Source organism: Cricetulus griseus, chromosome 4, assembly GCF_003668045.3.
Source record: "Cricetulus griseus strain 17A/GY chromosome 4, alternate assembly CriGri-PICRH-1.0, whole genome shotgun sequence".
NCBI lineage: Eukaryota > Metazoa > Chordata > Mammalia > Rodentia > Cricetidae > Cricetulus > Cricetulus griseus.
The window spans coordinates 197842605-197865635 of NC_048597.1; positions in this window are offsets into that span (position 1 = coordinate 197842605).

A 23031-nucleotide genomic window follows, 5' to 3' on the forward strand; every position below is an offset into this window, starting at 1 on the left:
AATTTGGATATGGTTATCCAGTGTGTGGCATTTATGTGTGTACATATTTGTGATTGAGAAAAATGACACTATTCATATCAGCTACAGATGCAATTGTACTCTAACTTTATTTTTTGAGATGGGGACTTTTGCTGTACCTGGAACTGTTCAATGGCTAGTGAACTGGCTCATGGGCAAGTCCTTTGTGTTCCCACATCCACCTTCATGTGACTATTGGGAATCCACATGCAGAATTTCCTGCTTGTGTAGCAAACACTTTACTCTCTGAGCCCTCTCCCCTTGGCCTTTGCTTGCACATTTTAGCAGCTTAATTAGGCACAACTGTGAAGTCCACCTACTGTAACTGCAAAATTATGTATTTTAAATAAATTTGTACAGTATTTAGAATCTCCACAACCCATGCTCAGACCATTTTGTCCATCTCAGAATTAATCTTGAGTGCACTTTCAGGTAGCTTTTAAATAGACGATGACAGCACTAAGTAACTAGGCTCCTGAGATTTCACTGAACAAATTGGAAAGTGTAAAGATGTTGACATACTGTGTTGGAGATCATACCTGTCTGTCTGTATAAAACCATATTGAGGATCTTAGACATCAGGCTGAAGATATAGGAGAAAGGTTTATAGTTCATTGAAGACAGGAATTACCCAAGAAAAATTATTGAGCACTTAGAGATTTTACCATTTCATTAACTACTTGATTATATAATAGTCTACCTTGTTCTATTTTACTTTTGCTTTATTTTATAGAATATGGAAATACTTAAAAAAATCTTTATTTGCTTGCTTTCTTGACCCCTAGCTCAGAAAGTTGGCTTGTTCCTCTTAGCTTGCTCAGCCTTCTCTCTTAATAGAACCCAGAACCACCAATGCAGAAATGCGCCACTCATTGTGGCCTAGGTCCTACTCCACCAATTAGTAGTTAAGAAAATGCCCTATAGGTTTCCCTACAGCTGGATCTTTTGGAGGCATTTTCTAATTGAGGTCTCCCTCTCAGATGACTCTAGGTTGTGTCAAGTTGACATAAAACTAACCAGCACAGAAGGTCTTGGCCTTGTCTGTTACCTTTAACAAAAGGTATTATCAGTCATTGGCCATGGCATTTGTAAAGAGGGTTATATCAACTATGGTGTATTAGTCACTTTTCTTTTGCTGTGATTAAAAACTGTGACCAAGGCATCATATAAAGGAAATGTTTAATTGGGCTTATGGTTTCAGAGAGTCAGAGTTCATAATGACAGGTAATTCTGCTGGCTAACATCTTGAATCACAAGCAGGACATGTAAAGACGCTGGTAATGGAGCAAGTCTTGAAAACCCAAAGCTGTCCAGTGACACATCTCCTCTAACAATGCCATTCTTCTTAAGCCTTCCAAAACAGTTCTACCAACTTGAAACCAAGTATTTAAACATATGAGCAGCATATGGGGACCATTCTCCTTCAAACCACCACACATGTATTTCAAACTCTAAGGAGGCTGCTTTTGATATTTCCCTCTTCCTTATCGGACCATAGAAGGTGGGGCTTAAAGCTGATTGTGAATGTAGGATCCATCTCCAGTGACCTCCAATTAATAATGTCCTATTAGCTGCCTAACATAGGAAAAACAGTTAGGACAAAGAACTCAAAAGCAGCTATGGGAACAGATGAGCAACAGGAGGACTTGGTCAGGAACCTAACGGCAGAAAAATGTTCTCTTTGACTTGGGGGCTGCCTTTTTGATGAGTCATTCAGGTCTTTTCTCTATATATGCTTGTCCTTGGTGTTTTTGCTGTCCCATTTTATCTTTCTTTTAAGAACAGAAATAAAGTGGATTAGGGCCATCCAAATAGTCCCTTCAAAACATGGGCCTGGTACCTATACAGAAAGTTCTCAAAAGAATGGGGGAAAAAACTGCTAAGAAATGTCACCAAAATGTTCATCATCCCTGGCAATTAGGGAATTGCAAATCAAAACAACTTTGAGATTTCATCTTAACCAGCCAGAATAGTAAAGATCAACAAAACAACTGATAACAAATGCTGGAGGGCTTGTGAGGGGAAAGGAACCTTCTTCACTCACTGTTGGTGGATTGCAAACAGGTGCAGCCACTATGGAAACAAGTGTGACGAATTCTCAAAAATATAAAAACAAATCTACCATACAACCTAGCTCCTGGGCACATGTCCAAAGTATTTGACATCCTACTCCACAGATACTTTCTCAGCTATGTACACCACTGCTCTATTCGAAATAGCTAGGAAATGGAAACAATGTCCTTCAGCTAGTGAATGGGTAATGAGAATGTAGTGCATATACACTATGGACACTATTCAGCTGTCAAGAAACAGGAATGGACCATGAACTTTACAGGTAAATGGGTGGAACTAGAAAAGATCACACTGAGTAAGGTAACCCAGACCCCCAAGAGACAAACATCACATGTTCTTTCTCATTGGAGGCTCCTTGCTCTAAACCCCCAGATGCGAGTACATATCCTGCAGAAATCAGAAAAGTAAAAAGGAATCATTGCCAGGGTAAGGGGCCAAGGAACCAAAAGAGAAGGGAATAGTAGGGCCAAAGAGATTTGATCAGAGAAATGGCAAACAAGAGGACTCTAATTAGGGATATGGGGATTTAAATACAGAAGGAAGGAGGGGCATAAAATGGTATTTAGGATGTCGGAAAAAGTCATAAGGAATTAACTACTTACCAAAACAAAAAAGTACTGTAAGTCTGTATATAGTTTACATAAAATTTTCTCATATAGGCTAACAATGATCCCTCCAGGATCCAAATACCATCTAGCAAAGATCCCAACACAGGACATGAAAAGCCCTCTTTTGAGTTGTTAGTCACGGTTGTCCAAGACGCTGCCAAAACAATACAGGCTACTGCTACTGCCCTTGGTTGCCTCCCAGAGGTGGACAGTAAATTTCTATTGCTAAAGACACCAAAAACTTCAAACACAGGATCCAGAGGCTCCTGAGCAGGAACTGACATAAATGTCCCTTCCTTGAAGATTAGCTTTCAGCTTTCATGATACCAGGAGGCACCATGTAAACTTCCAAAGGAGGGAAGCAACCAACAGTCCTCCCCAGCTGCAGCACTTATAAAGCCCAACAATTATCAACATTACATAATAACCCTACCGGTGCAGCAATGGCACACATACCTTGGCAGCAACCAACAGCTCTCTCATTGACCCCAAGGCTAGTTCAACAAGAAGGAAACCATGCCTGGTACAGGAAACCTAGCCTACTACACAGAGATAGTGAAGTCATGGGTCTTGGAGGAGAATTTACAACTATCACTTTATTAAAGCATCATAATCCCTAACTACACTCTAAATATTTGTTCTTAAACCCGCAGATAAGTGTAGTTCCCTCCCCTCATCAAGGAAACCTATTTTTGCAACACATGGAGACCATTACAGAAAACCACAACCAATCAAAATGCAAAGTTGTAAAGCCCAGTCCCAGTGGTTACATCTACAAAATACTTCTCCACCTACAGCCCAGGGAACATTGTGGAAGAAGGGTTGGAAATATTGTAAGGACGAGAGAGTTTTCTGTGAGACTATCTCCTAGCAATGTCAGAGGCTACAATAACATCTCACCAACATGACTGCCTAAATACGAGTTGAACAAGGACAATGGGAGATGTGCTAAAGTGGATGGAGGAAAGACCATGAGGCTTCAGTCCTACATAAAAAAATCTACAGACAACTAAGGAATGCTGAGAGTAAGAGAAACAATATCCCCCAGGGAATAACACTCCAATTTGTTATCTAATACCAAATGGTCAGCCCTGAAAACATACATGCAAACATTATACAGAATGAGCAGACTATATTGGGAATGTAAATGTATATACCTATATGCATGTAACAATTACAAAAAAAGAGGCCATGAATTTGAAAGAAAGTAAGGAGGGGTATATAGAGAGTTTGGAGAGAGAAAAAGGAGGAGTAATGACATAATTAAAATATTAAAAATAAAGAAATAATAATAATAACCCATGCATCAACCAGATCAGGATCACAAAGAGGAAGAACAAGAAAAATATTTCTACCTTTTAAATGACAAGATGAATTTTTTTCCAACTCAGATAACTGTCATTAAATTCTTTGATGACAACTCACACCATGTCTATGTTCAGTTGTTTAGTTATGTGTCATCTGTCTTATTTCTGGAGTTCTCCTGGTCTTAGATTAAAAACTAGACCATCATTTTTATTCCTTTACTTTCAGTGGACAAAATGCTGAGATGTTACTGTGACCAGGCAAACAGTATACATCAATTTGTTTTTCTGAATTAGGGAATACGTTGAAAATGTTCACTTTTAAATGATAGATGAATTAACACACCTTCCTTTGGATATACAGGTGTGCTTTTAAAGATAAATTTTTAAAGGGTAATTTTGGGTCACACCTTCACATTTAACCTTATCAGAGCCTTAAAGAATGATTTAAAAAGAAACACCTCAGGAAAAATTTTCACTTTACCACATTAAAATAAAAGGTGGGTTTGCATTATTTCTCATTGACTTGGCTACTCTACAGTCTTCCAAACTAAAATAGAAAATTCCCTCCACTTTTAATAAGATTACAGTTTAAGGGTCTAGGGGAGGATGATAAAGATCCCTAAGTGTAACTAAGGTTCTGATCTTGTGACATGTCGAATAATCTATGGAATTATACTCCTTTTAGTGTTACAGAAAAGCCCAAGTGACTGTAATACACGCTAACTTAATCTTAGCCACAGAAAATGTGTTTCTGATTTTCAAATTCGGCAATTCTTCAATAAAAGTTGTTGCACTCTGTCTGATCTAGTCTCAAAATACGGAAGTGCTTGAAGTCCGACCACCTGCAACAACAGATTACTGCTCTCTAAAACACTGCCGTACACCTACGATGTGGAGGCGCAAAGCTTTGCTAAAAAAGATCTTTGTTACTTTTTCTAAAAGAAAGAAGTGATCCCAAAGTAAAGCCAGTTTTCAGCAGCCTCTCTGCTCCCAAACTCGACTGGCATCAAAGTCTAATGAAAACCTGTTTGCGGACACTGGATCCAGTCCAAGGTACACCATTGGCATATTCCAGACCCCCTGGGACGTGACTCATATAAAAAACACAGGGCTGTCATCGGATGGCTGGTGGCTCAAATAAATCAAATTTACTTTGAAAACTGAGGCATACCAAAATTTTATTAGGTGAAACTTTAGCATTTCTTATTGCCAACTTGCACATATATATTTTTATTACTTACAGCAGTTAAAAGGTATGCTACCAATCATATGCAAAACAAGAAAAATTATAGAATTCCCTTTTAAAAAAACTGGGCAGTAGTAGAAACTACCTTAAAAGAAAGGTCTCCAAGTAATTACTAATAAGTGACATCACAAAGTGCAGCCCTTTGTTCACATCCTTCACAAACCTGATGGTGCAAATGCCTCCAGTGCCCTCTCCATTCAGAAGATCCTGTTACTTAAAGAATGACTTTTTACCCTCTGGTGATTGCTCACTAAAACTATCAACCATACCACACCTGGTGGAATGATGACAGACAGTCTTTGTAATATGCATTTATGAGGAACAGACACAAACGTACTCAAGTTCTTGATGACCTACAAAGGGTCATGTTTAGGCTACAAAGGTATATTGCTACCTGTGCATCAAGCCATATAAAATTCAGATTATTAGTGATTTAGGAATATCCACTAACACCTGAAAAAATGTTTGATGTTGCACATACAGTCACCTCTAAAATGTGCTAGCTGCTTAATAAAAGCACAGGAAAAAAAAGAGACCTCTACTCAACAGATCGTATTTTGAGCAAATTAATATTCCTTTACATTCGTTCATTTTTCTATTATTTCTCAACATATAAAAATTGTGCATATTTGTTTACAGGAAGCATGTTAGGTTTCAATACATGTATATATTGCATAAATAACATTCACTCTTGGGGTCTTATCTACCACATTGTGAAAGGAATAGCAGTAATTTTCCTTAAGCATCTTGCTTTGAGAGTTTTATGTGGAAAGTGTAAACTACTACATATACATACACACACACACACACACACACACACACACACACACACACTTTATCATCTATTATATAAATTTCAACTGACAAGGTTGGAACAGAGTCTCTTCAAAGATATTACATGCATCCAGAATCTTCTAAAATATTGAGTTTTTACACTGTTAGTTCAGGCTATTTCTTTCAAATTATAAAATTATGCTAGGTCACATGTGATTATAAAGAAATTAAGATATACATACTCTTAAAACTGTCTCATGCATTTTAAAAGATTTTTATTTTCTTTTAGTTTCTTAAAAAGTTTTTTGAGAATTTCATGATATATATATATATCATTATATATATATATAATTATTAGAAAAATTTTCCACCCTTATTTTCCATGTTTTAGGTTCATCCTTGCATAGATTCTTCATTTTCATTTTATTTTATGAAAAATCAGCAGCCCCCTTTCTCCACAGCTCAGGGAGGGTACAAGTGGTTGGCATGGAGTGCAAATGCCTTGCCAGATCCACTAATCTGATTTTTCTGACTGGGGTAAGCTTTCTCAAAGCAAAGGGTTAAATCAGTCATTTTGACGGAATTCATCTGTAACTTGAGGAAGTCACTCACTTTGACTATGCATTTGACTTGTCATTGGTCAGAACAGAGAGCACTTCATTTGAAATGGCTCCGTGATTTTCACACGCAGAAGGAGCTGCAATAAAATCTGTGAGAAAGGAAAAGCAGGGTGTTTTGGCCCTGGAACGAATGGGAAGAAACACATGTGCAATCAATGAACAGGGAATTATTCAAGGCTTATTACCTGCTGTGCGTAGTACTACACCATGAAGAATAGGAGAGATGCATAAAAATGTTTTCCTGTCCTTAAATTGCTTCCAATCTGGTTGGGACTGGAGGAACAACTACAGGACTATCCCAGAATCTATACAAGATAACAAGACCATCCATGCCCATAGTGCAGTAACACACTGATTTTTTGGAAATGGTTCTATATGAAATTCTAAAAGGACAATGATGTCACAGGATAAGAGTAGCCCAGGTCAATAAGCAAAAATTGGTCTCACTATACCAGAATGTGTTTGGGCTCATTTTCTCCTCTACCCAAACAGTCTTTTCCCTCTGAATGTATGTCTGGCCTTAACCCCAGAGCTTACAGTTTTTATTAGAATAAACGTATTAGATATAAAATCAGAGACAAATTTCAAAGATAGAAAATTATGTTCCCCATCTTTGATTAAAAAAAACGCAAGGACAGGAAAAACAGCCAATTCGTTCAGACAGACACAGAGATACAAAAATTAGCTAAGTGATAAGCAAAATGACACAAGTGGACGAGTGACAAACGAGCTCAGTGACCTGCTAATTGCAAAATCTTTAGGTCTCTGATAAATAAAGCATTGAAACTAAAACCACGATGAAATGCCAAAGAATGAGTTTATAAAGAGTCACTACCCAGGGCTGCCAGACAGAGGGAGAAGTGGAGATAGTTGTTCACAGATAATGGAAAGATGCATCTGTGTGGGAACTGCTATCAGGACTAGGCAATATAATACTAGGAGCCTTAATATATGCAAGAATCCTTGACCCAGAAACTCTGTCCTTAGGACATTTTCTAAGGAAAGCGTTAGCTGCAAAGGCTTCACAGATGAAGATGTTAGTGGAATTAAAGTTGTTAAAGATTCAAAGACTCGGAAACAGCATAAAGATCCAATAACAGGATCGAGCACCAGAAAGCTCAAAATTCAAATTAATTTTTAAAATGAAATTGAGCAACAAGAAAACATCTCTTGTACATCAGTAGCCAATAGGGATTATAGAACAGTGTATGAAATGCATTGCAAGTTTTGGAGGAAATGTGGAAGGAGCAGTTCAAAATGGGCAGGTAGGCATGGAATCCATAGTAACTAACTGGGCGGTTAAACCTATAATTACCAAAAATAAACATGTACCGTGTCTGTTACTTAAAGAAATGGATTTGAAAAACAATGCTACAGAGAACATCTTGAGATGACGTTGTTCAAAACTTGTCAGCCCAAGAAACTGCTGACTTTTGTTCATACCTAAAACCCAGTTTATAATGATGTCTTCACGGCAGCTTCAGTTAGAGGGAACATTTAATAATATTGTTTTTTAAAGCCATATATTGAAGTTTGTTTTTGAAATGATACATTTATAAGTATTTTGTCAAAATGAAATCATCTTAATTTTCAAAACTGCAATGAACTGAATAAAGGGACAGTTTTATACTATGCTGTATATGATATGACAATGTTTGGTGATATGTTTACATGATTTCTTCCTTAAAATGCTCTTGGGACCAGAGGAAGGGATCAGAAAATGCCTTGTTTGCTGTTCTTCCTTTATGAATGGTCAGCTAAAGTTGTCAGAGTAACCCACTCAAAAGCTAAGCCCTGGTCATGCTTTTGCTCACTATTTTAAACATAACTCACTCTTGACCATCACAGACAACAAAATCAACTTAATATCAGAAGTTCTCTGCTTTTCATGTCTTTGAAACACATAATTTTTTTCAAGAAATACAGTTCAGTGTTGAAATGAATTTAAGGGGCTCAAGAAAAGGCAGTCTGCATTCTAAATAATTCTGAGGTAGAACAATCTAGATTATCAATCTAGATTATGGATAAACATTACTTTAACAGCAGCATATTTTTTGCCAATGTGACTCTTTCTCTTCCTTCCTTCCTTCCTTCCTTCCTTCCTTCCTTCCTTCCTTCTTTACTTTCTTTCTTTCTTTGAACCAGGTTTCTCTGTGTAGCTTTGGAGCCTGTCCTGGAATTTGCTCTGTAGACCGGGCTGGCCTCGAACTCACAGAGATCTGCCTGCCTCTGCCTCCCGAGTACTGGGATTAAAGGCATGTGCCACCACTGCCTGGTTTATGGCTCCTGTTTCTAAATTGAAATAGAAGGACATTTCCATGACTAACTTACAAAAGTTATTTCTTCCAGAAGAGCTAACATTTATTCTCACCAATATTTATTCAGACATGACACAATCATGTTCGGTGGCATAGTTTTCCTTCTCTCTCTCTCTCTCTCTCTCTCTCTCTCTCTCTCTCTCTCTCTCTCTCTCTCTCTGCCCCTCTCTCTCTCCCCCTCCTGTTGTTGCTGTTTGAGGTAGGGTCTCATGGAATCCAAGCAGGCCACAAATCCGTGGTCAGAGGTAATCTTCAACTCCTGATCCTCCTGCCTTTACCTGCGACAGTTTTTCTTCGGGTTCAATCAAACTTTGGGCCAAAGTCCTTAGTCAACAAAGAGCAATGATACCTTTCTCAACATAAAAGTGACTTTTTTTTCCTTTATAAACATTCTTGTTGAAAAATTTCCTTCTGGCTTAGTATTTTTATACTTTCTTTTTCCCCTATACATCTTTTAAAAAATAACATGCATAGTTTTCTGAACTTTCTGGTGAAGGAATGATGAAAGAATAGCACAAACTCTGTGTAAGTAACTAAACAGAACCCAGCAGGGAGAGAAACACAATTCTGTGCTCAGGGAGTCCTTTTCTGTGACTCGGACCCACAAGAAATAACCCAAACCCAGACCGAAACTTTCTTACCAACTTGCCCCCTTTTCCTACTCTTTAGGCAAGCAGAACACCTCTTGGGATAACGTCAAGTAAACTGCCCTGGTGGACAGACAGCAAATTCTGTCATTATAAAAACTTTTCTGTCACCTGACTCACTGGCCCTGCGTCTACAGAACCCTCACGTGACCTCTTTTCCAGACAATTCATGAGAATAGCTTTACTCCTCCATCTGCAACTGTTTCTTCTCAGTAAGGATTTATGGACCATTTGCTGTAGAGAGATGATCGCACTGCTGAATTGAATTCATTTTGTAAAACACAGTATGGCATGCTGGTGTTCCATGCCTTACCAATGAAACTGAAATGCTTTTAGCAAACTTAAAATGAGAACAGAGAGAAAGAACGATATGGCAGGAGTCAGAAGCCTGCATCCTTGCCTCTTTATCACTTCTAAGGCATGCCAAAAAACGGGGCATCTAATGACACCCCTCTCTGCCTCTGCTTCTGTATTTAGAATAAATGAAGGCATTGTATGGACTATGATTGTCCCAGCTTCAGTGCTCTGGCACTCAAATCTGCTCAGGAACCGTCCTTTGAAATCACTGCTTTCTTCCTGTCTTCACCAGGACAAAGCTTTACAGCCAGTGATCTCAAATGACTAAACCAGATTTGTGACAAGTTATGCTGTCAACACCATTTATACAAATAGTCTCAATGGTGACATTGGGGAATCTAAATGTGAGCACTTTTGACTGGCACCTGCACAGAAAAGGTAGGTGCATGTTTACTCTGCGGCCACAGTTATTTAAATGCCCCCAATAAATCATATTGTAGAACAAAGCATTTCATTCATCCAACTCATAGACTCCAACCATGATCAAATAGAACACAAAATTATAAGCAAACTGTCACTGTTACAAAAAAATGCAAACTCGCTCCACCTGTTTGCTTTTCCAGCTCCTCACAATAGGCATTGGATACAGACCGCATCCATCTGCCTATTTAAGACATTGCTTCTATATATATTCAAGGTATGTATTGGGTACTGCAAATGAAACTGTTAGTATTCCTCCTCCAGCCTCAGTACATTCAGTACATTTATTTCCTTCTCTGTTGAAGATTGTTGGATATTTTGGTTGAATCAGTACATCCCTCTGATGGCTGACAACTCCACGAATGTTTCCTGAATATGATACTTAACTGTAAAATCTGATTTGCATGCACACTGATCCTCTGAGTGGTGGAGCAGAGAATGAACTGTCACTAAATAAGTTCACACATTTATTGGGTGAATGTAAGTGATGGAAATTGCTGCTTCTCTTTTAATGTTATTGTGATAGTCGTCCAGCTGGTGGACACCAGACCAGAAGCTTTCTTCAAATACAGAGGGTAAATTCACACTCCTAGATTGCTAAAACAAACAAAAACCCCAGTTGTTTTAAATAACATCCTCTTTTTAGATAATCTGCCCAAAACTTTGTGGACACCTGTGTGATATTAATAAAACATGCAAACCCCTTAACAAGGTTTTGTTTTGTTTTTCGAGACAGGGTTTCTCTGTGTAGCTTTGGAGCTTATCCTGGCACTTGCTCTGGAGACCAGGCTGGCCTTGAACTCACAGAGATCCGCCTGCCTCTGCCTCCCAATGCTGGGATTAAAGGCATGCGCCACTAACGCCCAGCTTCCTTAACAAGTTTTATAGACAAATTTGATTTCATTTAATAACTGTGCTGTGAAGCTTCTATTAGGAAAAATGTCATTGTTTAATTGCAAGAAGTAACACATACAAGGTCTCTACTTTGGTTTTAAAAATGTTAGAAATAAAATCAAGAAAATAGAAACATCTATAAGATAAGGCAAATTTTAATACATACTCAGATAAAGTGAGTCAAAGGGAAACACAATGTGACTGATCTGAAAAGGCTTCCTGAAGCTGGCTCTTTGAAAAATTCTGGAGATGGGAAAAATATGTTCCTGGCTGGCTAGGTAAAGACATATTAGGAACAGAAGACAGCTCAGGTTCTTCTGATCCTTCCTCCATTTTGGATCTTGCAGAATTCCTCAGAATCTGCAGAGATCACCTGTCACAAGGAGCCCATGTAAAGAAACAGCAGGGGTCCAAACTGGAAGGTGAGTTGGACCCACACTGTGCAAGCTCTTGGCTGTGATTGCCAGTTGTGTGGAACTGAATTGCGTGGAGCTGTGGATGACCATCGACTCATCTTCAGTTAGAGCAGCTGTGTGACAAAGCAACAGCTATTTGCTGATGTCTTAGCCCAATGAGGGTTCTCAGGGCTCCCATTCTCAGAAGCCCTGGATGGCTGGACTCCAGGTGAAGGTGGTGGAGACTGAAGAAAGAAAAGTTAGAACAGTTTAAGAGGGAACAAGTATTCTCATTTGTGTTATAAATGCTTCTCAGCTAGTTAATGCTATATCATGTTTGCTGTTTTTTGTTATTGTTTGTTTTTTTGTTTGTTTTTAAGTGTTCGGAGTTTAGTGACAAAGAGAAAATTAGTCAAACAAATCTGCAAAAATGAATCAAACAAATCCTTCACAGCTTGGGAGTAGCTAGCTGAGTAGAAAGCCAATGAAGAGATAAAGTAATTTTGTTAACCCACCTCCCAACTTCCCTCCTTTCTCTCCCCAAAATTTGTCATAGCTTTGATGTGAATAATTTTGAGTTTCAGTTTTGTTACGTTTTGTTTTGTTTTGTTTTGAAACAGAGTCTCCTTATATTGCCCAGGTTAGCTTCAAAATCCTGGTTTCAAGAAGTCTTCCTGCCCCCGATTACCAAGTAGCTAGAACCAAGTTGTGTCATCATGTACATCCATTGATTTTGTAGTGGGTTAACCATTTAAAGGAATGGGGAAGGAAGGAAGAAAGGAAGGAAGGAAGGAAGGAAGGAAGGAAGGAAGGAAGGAAGGAAGGAAGGAAGCCAAACAAAAACAACAAATATCTATCCAAAATAACCTAACAAAACAAATTTTTAAGAGCTATGTGATGTGGCTTCAGAAATCAAATGTTCAAAAGTATTGTCATATTTGATAGTAAGTGATATTTATGTCTTTAGTTACAGAACTATATTGGATTAGACAGAAATTAATGCGTCAGTGCTTGAAATTCACTTAATTTTCATCTGATATTTTTAAACATCCTAAAAAATGTAGACACTATAATACAGTTTGAAAAAAACTAAAACATGAATTCTAGAAGAACTCTGTAGGGTTAGTCTGCTCATGGCTGATTTTCAGACCAAATACAGAACTAATTCATTGATAACATGTCAAGTGATAAACTATTCTTACCTAGATTATGACTGAATGAATTACTCACTCCTGGGTAATACTAAGAGTAAAAATACTCATTTGAGCTCTAAGGAAAATTGTTGAGAGACTTCTATTTGCTCTGTAGAGAATACCCTAAGTACTGGGTTGAAACACTCATTTGAAATAAACAGTGTGATGTGGTAGCAGGGTAGAAAGCCCAGGGTGGGTCTAGAATTGCTTCTGAAGAGTCTGAGATTTGGTAACACACTTTTAATTCACAAAGATTCTCTCCAGTGCAAACAAGGCTTAGATATGAACCACTCGTACTGCATTACCAGAGTATAATCTAACAGTCTCAAAGCTTCCCCAGTCTCATCTATTTTCTTAAGGTTGCTAGAATGATAACAACACTACTTCTATTGTTTTGTGTTTAACTGCATTGTTTGTCCAAAGGAAGACTTTTGTTAACAGTTTATAAACTAAAACAAAAACAATGATGATTTTCTACTTTGTAGATTCACCTTAGTATAGTTTGGGGCTTCAAGATGATTAACTTACTAAAAAAAAAAAAAAATTCAGACTACAGAAAACATTTTGATATGTCAAACACACTAACAAGAATATATTAGATTTTACATGTGTTTGTATGTGTGTATCCATATGTGTGTGAGAGGGGTGTAGATGCTCATAGAGGCTACCCTCTGGGATCGTTCAGTAGGCACCATTCATTAGCCTTGTGTTTCAGGCGAGGTCTCTCACTTCTTGAGCAGGTTGAGCTGACTGGCTAGACCCAGGGATCCTCCTGTCTCTAATCCCTCACCCATGATATTATAAGCATATACCACCACCCTGAGGGTTTTACATGAGTACTGGGGATGATATTCAGGTTCTCATGCTTGTGTGACTTAGATCTCTCCTCAGCCCTACATCAAATTTTTGACAAAGCAAAAGTTTCAGCCTTAAAAAGCAATGGCTATATTAATTTGTTAGACATGTTTGATTGACATAATACTTTAGATCATACAAAAATCTTTTCAAGACTAAGTAAACATCTGTATATTATAGAGGAAATTTCCCATCAATATTTTGAAATACCTGATTTAGAAAATCCACTGGGTATGAAATTTTTTTAGTTTAATAAATTCAAATATTACACTTCTTGATGAATGAAAAGGAAGTGTTAAATTTGAAATCATGAATTTGTCTTTCATTTTTAATTTAATATTATATTCTGACCAATGAATATGAAGGGGTCTATTGCATAGACAGAAATAGTAACGAATATAATTTATATTTGTCACTGTCTGCCCATCTGAACACAATTCTCTCACAGAGAACTTTTATCAAGACTGTCAAGCAATCACCATTTCAAAGTGTCTTGATTGGAATATGTGTAGCCAAGAAATCATAAAATTATACAGTAGCATACACTAATGAAAGCTCCAGTTTTTCACTTAAAATTGAAAACAATTTTTGGAAGTTGTATACAAATTTAATGTGTAACAACATCCTTAGATATTTGCATGTTGCTTTTCTTAATATGTGTATAAAAGGTAAATATGTTATCCATGTGCACAGGATACACACACACTTTTGTGAGTATTTTTTCAAAAACTCTGTATGCAAATCCACAAAATTTTCTCCCATTTATCACTTTGTGTTGTACAAATCCAACCATTTAATCTGTGACCAAGCACTACGAAGAGAATCTGACTATATTATATAGTGACGTACCATAAAGCAAATAAGAAATGCATCCAGGAGGACCCAAAAGTCAAAAATAAAAAGCCAAGGAGAATCATCTGTTGATCATAGTTCAATTTGTTTCTGGGCTTATCAGAGTCAAAGAACTATAAGAGGAAGATTTGACTCCTTGGATGTTAAAGCATAAAGATATCCCAAAGCAAACATTCAGACATTCCAACATTCCTCAAATCTGTCTCCAAGTTTCTCTGAAGGGGCTCCAGTGTGCTTGTGTGGAAGTGTGCACTGGACATTTGTTATGGTTTCTCATAAGGGTGGTGTTATAGATCTTCTGAAGTTGTGGTTAGTGGCTACATCTTACACAACTTGAGAGAGTTTGTGTATTGGGGGAGAATAGTTTCAAAGTGTTCCACTTCTGGGGACTACCTGGGAAGAGGAAGGAAAGAAGTGTGTATGTGCTCTTAAAACAGCATACATCAATAAATCAGCATCCACGTTAACTTCCTCAACTGCAAGGTGATACATATCAGCATTCTAGAGAGACATAAAGAATCTTTTTTAAAGCTATGTTATTTTAAAATCCCACACAGAAGTACATCTGAAGTTCTCAACCACTCTTATTTCTCAGGACTTAAATATAAAAACCAGCTCTCATCTTGTGTTTGAAGATTTTCCAGGTTCAGTAGTATGCATAAGTTACTCCATGTTCTTGTATATATGAGTGTCTGAAGAGACTAAATAAAATTCTTTTTTGAAATCTGAAATGGCATTTCCCATGTAGAAACAAAAAGCCAAAGGCAAGTTTTAAGTCTCTTGCAGTAAGTATCTGAAGAAATTTGTGAAGCTTGAAACTGAATGGGACTTCCTGAGGAAGCCACTGGCAAAGGTCGAGTCAAGGGGACCTGGTCCACGAGGTGCCTACAAACAAGAGCAAAGTTCTACGATGGATTGTGAATAACAATCTGAGTTGTTGAAGGCAGGAGAATAACTTGTAAGACACCATGGTGGAGCTTTTTGTAAAACATCATTACTATCCCCATGTTAAATGACGACAACAGAACTTCTTCAAAGAGTGGTAAAAATCGAACAACTCTGGAAGAGAAATTACAGGAGAAAAAGCAAAGAAAAAAATAACACAGAATGGCGATATAGGCTTCACAAATTTGAGGGGAGTGGGGAGACAGCCGTGAGTGATAAAAGGAAAAGGCTCACCCATTAGAATGAAGCTCTCTTCAAATTTCTAGGCACTTAAATCCAAGCAGGGCAGGGAGGAGGTTTCAGTATTGGTCTCTTAAATATTTTAGAGACATATTCACCTGTAAACAAATACAGGAAAACATATACTAATAACAGACACAATTAGTATTTTTAATGGAACACAAAATTCCTCAGGGTCCATCATTTCTGTATAGTCCTCAAGAATAGCTGCTGTGGGGCAGCCCATAAGAAAGGCAGGGAGGTGAGACACTCAGAGGTCATCATTAACCATCCAAATCTTTCAAAGAGTGATTTGATAATCAAAATCAGATTGCTAAGAACCAGAACTTTACACAACAGTTGTACTGATGAAGGGCACCCCACAGAGAACATTTATTTATTTATTTTTACTTTTCTTTTAGATAGGAAATAACTTACATAGTAAAAATCTGTTTTAAAAAAGCAAAAAAAAAAAAAAAAAACCCAGCATCATATCTTTGGGAATGATTTTGGAAATCGATACATTTAATCAAAATGAAGAATGAAGACAGAGTTTATATGTAAACCAGAAGCAAGATCTGCCAGGTCTGACAGTAAATTCTTGTCTTTCACCCCTGCTCTGGAGTTTGTGTGTTCCTGATTATTGTGGGTCAGCTTCCCAGCAAGAGAGAGGATGATGAAATGTGAGTGATGCTTTGATTTAACAACAATGAGTGGGATTTTCAAAAATTAAAATGAAAGAATAAGACAATTTGATTCTGTCTGTCCCACCAGAGTGTTCAGAAATAATTCGGCTGGAAGCATGACTTACCACCTGCAGTTTAGCCTCTGGAGATCCCGGGGTCATCCAGTGTGTATGCTGTTTATTCGGGTTGCAATGCTTTATCTAATTCATGCTCATTTCCTCTGTAGGATCTGTGTCATCTTGTTTAGATTTTTATATTAGCTATTTTAAAGAGTGATTACAAAATCACCATTTGCCACATGGTATAAAAAATATGAAGAGCACGAAGCAGGCATGAGACACACACACACACACACACACACACAGAGAGAGAGAGAGAGAGAGAGAGAGAGAGAGAGAGAGAGAGAGAGAGAGAGAGAGAGAGAGGAGAGAACTCAAATACAATCTCACCTACACAGTCTGCCCCTTAGGAAAACATCTGCCTGGATGTTTTCTGATGAAAATGATCTGTTAACAGGAGCCAAAATTAGAGGGAGTAGGAAAGGAAGCTGTCTGGTTTTTACAACCAAAACCCAAAATTAGTAGATAAAAGAAATTGTATTTCTTCAAAAAGCATAATATATAAATGTTTTATAAATAGATAAAGGAAGAAATTGTATTTCTTCAAAAAGTATAATATATAAATAATTTTGCTAGAAAAAGCAAAAGAAAGAAAGCTGTGCATTTTTAGGCATAAAGTATCAGACTGAGTTTCATCTGAGAGTAATTTGAACAAGCGGAAAGCTGACAGCATGAAACTACATGAGGAAGCTGAAGAAGAGGCACATCCAACAGGACAGAGCAGCTAGATTTTTATGTATTTTCATGCAAGGGAGCACATTTGTTTAACTGCATTGCAATCATCTCACCCAGCTTTCTTTGACTTTGTTTGTATGAGAATGCATCCCCCATCCTTGCTCTCCCCACTCCTGCCCCACGTAGGCTCATATGTATGAATACATGGCCCCAGTTGGTGGGATTGTTTGAGAAGGATTGAGAGGTGTGGCCTTATTGGAGAAGGTGAGTCACAGGGAGCAGTCTCTGTCCTAGTTACTCTTTAACTGTGGTGGGAAAACACCACCACCAAGGCAACTTACCAAATGAATGTTTAGTTGGGCATATGGCTTCAGAGGGCTAAAGTGTGTATGATGGTGGAACAAAAAAAGCATGATGGTAGGAACTGCTGAGAGCTAACATTTAGATCCATAAGCAGGAGGCAGAGAGCACTACCTGGAAATGACATGGGCACTTGAAACCCCAAAGCCTACCTCCAGTGACACACCTCCTCCAATAAGGCCACACCTCCTAGTCCTTCCCAAACAGTTCTACCAACTAGAGACCAGTTAACTATTCAAACACATGAGCATAGGAAGGTCATTCTCATTCAAACTACCACGTTCTTCTCCCTGGCCCCCATAGCCTTGTGTCATATTATAACACAAAATGCATTTAGTCCAACTTCAAAAGTCCACATAGTCTTTCTTGCACAATATGGCTTAAAAGTCCAAAGTTCAAAGTCTTTTCCAAGACTCATGGTAATCTCTTAATTGCAACCCCTGTAAAATTCAAAAGCAAATTACATGCTTCCAACATAAAATGGCATATATATATCTGTTTCAAATGTTAGGAAAAGAGGAAGGCATAGTGAAGAAAGACTGGATCAAAGCAAGATCAAAACCCAAAAGAGCAAACTCCAAATTTTGTAGCTCTGTGTCCCATACCTACTTTAATGGCTCCACCCTTCCAACTTTGCAACCTAGAACAAACTTCTCTCTCTTGGACTTGTTCCACTTCCTGTCTACAGATCTCCTTGGTAGATATTCCATGGCTCTGGTATCTCTGACAATTGGAAGTCTGCAATGAAATCCAGGCTTCACTCTCACAACTTCATGGAATGGCCTCTCAAGAGCTCCACCCAAGGCCTCCGCTGCCGCATACTTGGACTCAGCAGTTCTCCTTAACCACAGAGGAAGATTCCACAACCCCTTTCCCTGTGTCTCCTCCACGACTCTAAAGCCACCTACATGCACAACACTGCCAGTTTTGGTTGCCAACTAGAGATGAATACTTCCCTACTTTTATACATTTGCAACAGCTCTGATTTGCTGTTTTATTAGGAGTAGACAATTTCTTAGGTCTTTCACAAGTTCCAAGATTAGCTAGGTGAAGTGAGCACCTCTCCAATTATCTGAATGCAGATCGGAGCTTACCTGAATCTCCTTACTCAAGCTTCGGGGTCAACATTAAATTTTTGTTGCTCTTGTTCAATTCAAACTGTATATTATATTTTGCATTGCTTTTTGCCCCACTCGCACCTATCAATTTAGTCCTGCAGAAGAGTAATTACCAATAATTACATGACAGAGTCAGTATCAGTTTGCCTTAAAATCTCTTCCACCAAAATAATTAGTACATTACTTTTACAGTTTAGCTCCAGGAAAATTATTAGGACAAGAATGGAAGGCAGCCATATTCTTTACCAAAATATCATAAAAATGGCTTCTAGCCCAGTTGCTAATAATTATTTCCCTCTAAAATTTCTTGGACTGGACTTCCATAGTCCACATGGCTGGCAGAAATACTGTCTTCCAAGCTCCTATTAAGATGACCCCTTAAACTCTGCTTACAAGATTAAACCACTTTCCTAGTTCCAAGTCCCCAAATCTTCCACATTTCTCCAAAAACAGTATGGTAGAAGCTGTCACAGCAGGTACCAACTTCTGTCTTAGTTAACTTTTCTATTACTGTGAAAAACCACTGTGACCAAAGCCACTTATAAAAGAAAACGCTTAATTGGGCTTAAAGTTTCAGAGGGTTACAGCAGCTGAGAGCTCACATCTTAATCTGCAAGCAGGAAGTAGAGAGCACACTGGGAATGGTCCAAGTTGTTTTGAAACATCAAATCCTACTCATAGTTGCACACCCCTTTCAACAAGGCCATCGAAAACAGTTCCACCAACTGAGTCTAAGTATTCAAACATAAAAGTCCATGGGGGCCACTCTCATTCAAACCATCACAAGCTTACTAGTTTGAAAAAAAGAAAAAAACCTTGCTAAAGTTATAAAGATCTACTTTGATATTCTCAGGCTTTCTTTCTTTCTTTTTTTCTACAAGATTCCACATCTCCAGAGAGGTCTCCAAGCTCTTGCCCTATGGACTGTAGTGGTGCTTCCAGATAAAGAAAGTGGACATGCAAGCAAAGAGACAGAAAAGCTTTGGTTTTGATGTAAGGGCTCTTCTAGTGGAACCCTGTGTCCATCAGACACATTTAAAGTTAAAAAAATAATGGTAAGGTTATCATGATATTATATTTTACCTTTGAGCAGGTTTTCTTTTCCAATTAAATAGGACCAACATAACAATACACTGTATTTATGAGAGGACCTACAAGCCATTCAGTCTTAAATGTATTAACCAATACTCTATGACCCAGACTTGGCATCAGGGAGTCCCCACTCAACTTGTGGAAGTGGAAATTAAGCCTGAGATACAATGAAAGAAACATCAAACCCCAGGCAGAATTGAATCCAACTAATGGTGTTAATTTTTATCGTGTGTGATTTCTCTTGGTTTTTTTTATTCAGGAAAAAAAGAGAACTCCTTCAACATTTCTTTTTAGATTAAAATTTATATACCTAGAAATACTCTAGAGACAATGTGTTCTTCTTTCCACCATGCTGCAGCTATACAGATTTGTGTTGGATGTAGTCCAAGGTAGAAGAGTGTTCCACATGCTGCACTCTACATTGCCTGTACAAGCAGTGGCTATTAATGTTTGCTGGGTATGTACTAAATACACTGTACTAAAAATGCACAATTCTAATCTTGTGATGTAGGTACCAGGATCACTTCCATTTTGTAGATAAAACATCTGAAGGCAATAATTAGTCATGTGGATCAATTTCACAAAGCAGGTCAGTGGTGGAAGAGGAGCCTTCCTCTAGACCAAACTGACCCTCAAATCCAGAACCTTGATCAGAACCCTGGATTGCTGATTGCTTTGGAAAGACACAAAGTTTCTTGAAATGGTTTCTTGGGAGTGGAGGAAAGGGAGGTGAATGTTACTCCAGGTTAATTATTCATTTTGAACCAAAGATAGGAAAATGAGCATTGGGTTAGGTATAGGGACACATAGAAAAGAATATAAGTTACTCTCTGATCTTATGAGTTTTAAATCCCAGGAAGAGCCTCATAGCTGGAATGAGGCTATGAAGAAGTGCAGACAGGATCCATGATGGGGATCGTTGGTGCAGTGAATGGTGCAGATGTAACAATGGTACATTTCAATGGATGTGCCCCTCAGCACCCCTGACTGGGGAACCGGACTCACCTTTCCTTTGCAAAGTAGACATGCTAAATCTTGCAATATGGCAGAAACTCCCAGATGATTAGAACCACCCATCTTTGCATGAGCTCCCTAACCTCCCCCAAAGCTAAAATACAACCCCCTAAGAATGCTTCAGATGTACACGTTAGTCATCCTACTCATAATTGACTAACAGCATCTGCATTCAGTCAACTCACTGGAATTTACTGAAAATATGAGGAAAACCTCTATCAAGGATGAATAATCACTCTCCGCATAATAAAGACTCATTAACCAAAGCTTTGGGGGATGAGGGTGGGGGGGGCCATGTGAAGATTAAAGCCAAATCAAATATGGATGAGCTGTTGCTAAATATTAAGCGAGTCTTTGGTATTATAATGGGAAGAAAATTAGTGTGACTTAGTTCATGGAAAGATAGTGAAAATAAAATCGTTTCTTATGTCATCCAATTCTAAATCTTCTATTATTTATTACCCTTTAGGTATGCGGAGCAGGAGAAAGCCAATAGAGGTTGAGAATCATTAAGACATAATGAAGACTTTCAAAGACAGTTCCTAATGAAAAGCAGAATTTCCAAAAATTAAAAAAAAAGGTTCCCCAATTGTATTTCAGTTTAAAACATATAATGATGCTCTGAGTCTTTTGAAGTTGTCCAACCTACAATATGTGCCTGTGCTGGCTGTTGCATTAAGAACTAAATTTATGTTATGCTATACTTAGGAGGTAAAATGTTTACTGCCTTGTGTGGAAACTTTTAATTGGGGAAAAATAAATTCTAAAAGACACAAAATAGCAATCACTAAAATGTACTATACATACTTTATGAATATAGAATATACATACAACTAAATGTTTATGAAGTTTTGGGTGAGATATTTATGAGTAAAACACAAGCAAAGTCTATCTGAGCTGCAGTGGAATTGCAGGCATTGTTTGTCTTTATTGCTTCTCTTGATTTTTTTTCAAAGTTTTTGCAATGAATTGATACTACTTTATCAAAATTGTCATTATTTTAAAAATATTTATTTAGTTCTTTGTTTATGTGTGTGAGTTCGTGTGTGTGTGTGTGTGTGTGTGTGTGTGTGTGTGTGTGTGTGTGTGCCTGACTCTATTGTATACCACATGCATGCAGGAGCCCAAGGAAGTCAAAAGAGAGCATTGGATACCTGGAACTGAAGTTACAGACAGCTGTGAGCTGCTATGCCAGTGCTGGGAAGTGAACCTAGGTCATCTGCAAGGGTAGTGAGCCCTCTTAACCCTGAGCCATCTCTCCAGACCAATTGCCGTGATAATTTTAAATGAACTTTTTTCTATGGAGTTCTAGAAAAAAAACCCAGAAATATATGTTGGCAAATGAACACTTAATCAGATACCTAGATTATTGGTGATATATGCAGTAGGGTTTATTTTTTTAAAAAAAATATGGCTTAAACTCAATAACTTCGTTCTGGCTTGAACTGCAAGATTCAACAGATGTTGTATTGGAATTTTAGTAAAGGACATGATATAGTCTCCTGAGGTTTTGCTGACAAAATGAATTTAAATCTTTGCAGATCAGAAGAGCAGCACTTAGTTCGAAAGCAAAGCTAAATGCCTGTAAACAAAAGAAAATAATAGCCTGATGGGGAAGACAGTAATTGGAAAGCCTCAGCACCAATCAGCAGTAAGCCATAGGGAACAATGACCAGCCTAAATAACACAGAGAATACTTAATAGAGAAAATAGACATGTGGGGGAAGGGGCTTAAACATTTATTAAGCATCTACTTTTGTGTGTAGCATTGTGTTAGCACTTTCATGCATTTCTCTCTTTCATCACAAGCCCAATAACCCTGCCAGGTAGGAATTGTTTCCAATATACAGACAAGAGAATTAAGAATTTAAGAAGCTATTAACCATAACAAATAGGAAATATTGATAAAGTACATTGATTTATTTGGTTCAATGTATTCTGAAAAATAAAACCTAATACTAATAGTGGGTACCTAAAAATAGAAAGTTGGAGGAAACATACAAATTAGAGTTCTAAATGTTAACTGGAGTGTAATACACAATGGGAAGGGAAATTTGCAAATTTATTTGTGAAGTAGGCTTACTATTACATTTATGAACAACACCACAAGGACACACTTTCTCTTTACAGCAAAAAACAATGATACTATTATATATACCTGGACATTGCATCTTGTTACACAAACTTTATTCTAGCAGAGAATAAGGCCAAAAAGAAGGTACCAAA